Source organism: Sprattus sprattus, assembly GCF_963457725.1.
Source record: "Sprattus sprattus genome assembly, chromosome: 9".
NCBI classification, from domain to species: domain Eukaryota; kingdom Metazoa; phylum Chordata; class Actinopteri; order Clupeiformes; family Clupeidae; genus Sprattus; species Sprattus sprattus.
The window spans coordinates 108304-110000 of NC_137928.1; the positions used below are offsets into that span (position 1 = coordinate 108304).

Sequence of the window (1697 nt, forward strand, 5' to 3'; positions counted from 1 at the left end):
TACACCATTAGATATATTAGGGTAGTTCTAATAATCTATACGCCATTACTGTATAAGCCTAGGTCTATTATACACCATTAGATATATCAGACTAGGTTTTTAAATATTAAATGTTTAGCCCTTGACTGATAAATAACATTCTGCATGTGTGCTAACATGTTTAGCTCTTGACCTGTGACCCTTGACCTGTGATGTTTGCTAACATGTTTAGCCCTTGACCTGTGATGTGTGCTAACATGTTTAGCTCTTGACCTGTGACCCTTGACCTGTGATGTGTGCTAACATGTTTAGCTCTTGACCTGTGACCCTTGACCTGTGATGTGTGCTAACATGTTTAGCTCTTGAACTGTGACCCTTGACCTGTGATGTGTGCTAACATGATTAGCCCTTGACCTGTGGTGTGTGCTAACATGATTAGCCCTTGACCTGTGGTGTGTGCTAACATGTTTAGCCCTTGACCTGTGACCCTTGACCTGTGATGTGTGCTAACATGATTAGCCCTTGACCTGTGGTGTGTGCTAACATGTTTAGCCCTTGACCTGTGACCCTTGACCTGTGATGTGTGCTATCATGATTAGCCCTTGACCTGTGGTGTGTGCTAACATGTTTAGCCCTTGACCTGTGACCCTTGACCTGTGGTGTGTGCTAACATGATTAGCCCTTGACCTGTGGTGTGTGCTAACATGATTAGCCCTTGACCTGTGGTGTGTGCTAACATGTTTAGCCCTTGACCTGTGACCCTTGACCTGTGATGTGTGCTAACATGATTAGCCCTTGACCTGTGGTGTGTGCTAACATGTTTAGCCCTTGACCTGTGACCCTTGACCTGTGATGTGTGCTAACATGATTAGCCCTTGACCTGTGGTGTGTGCTAACATGTTTAGCCCTTGACCTGTGACCCTTGACCTGTGGTGTGTGCTAACATGATTAGCCCTTGACCTGTGAAATTAGCACAATCCCGCACCAGTCTCAACCTCGTAGCCTTGCGAGGCAAAAGGGTGTGTGTGTGTGTGTGTTGTGGTCAAAAGATTCAATCAAGTGGGCAGAGTTTTTACCCTCATGGACTGAAGGTTTAAATACTTTATTTTACTGTAGCAGATATGTGTGTGTGTGTGTGTGTGTGTGTGTGTTGTTAGATGTAGATGGATAAAGTGATTCGTTTTATTGTCCTGCAGGCAATTATTTTCCAAAGCCCTTTCAATCGCAACAACAACCTTGAGTGAGAGTGTGTGTGTGTGTGTGTGTCATTTAGTAGTGTGAGTGCAAGGTGTTGCTCTATCAGGCATGTATGAGGTTTCATTGATGTCAGTGTTGTTTTGTTCATGACGTGGTTCTCCACGACATCTCTGCTCTCTGATTGGTTCTCCACGACATCTCTGCTCTCTGATTTGTTCTCCACGACATGTCTGCTCTCTGATTGGTTCTCCACGATATCTCTGCTCTCTGATTGGTTCTCCACGACATCTCTGCTCTCTGATTTGTTCTCCACGACATCTCTGCTCTCTGATTTGTTCTCCACGACATCTCTGCTCTCTGATTGGTTCTCCACGACATCTCTGCTCTCTGATTGGTTCTCCACGACATCTCTGCTCTCTGATTTGTTCTCCACGACATCTCTGCTCTCTGATTGGTTCTCCACGATATCTCTGCTCTCTGATTGGTTCTCCACGACATCTCTGATTTGTTCTCCACGACAT

General features: G+C 45.1%; 1 protein-coding gene across 1 annotated transcript in view; it reads right to left on the reverse strand.

Moving 5' to 3' along the window:
* Positions 1–1220: 1220 nt before the first annotated feature.
* LOC308369924 (ferroxidase HEPHL1-like) overlaps positions 1221–1697 on the reverse strand; it is a 24297-nt gene continuing 23820 nt past the window's right edge. The window contains exon 21 of the mRNA XM_080844486.1: positions 1221–1697. This exon is cut by the window's right edge and continues 199 nt beyond it. The gene's annotated coding sequence lies outside the window, so the exon portion shown is untranslated.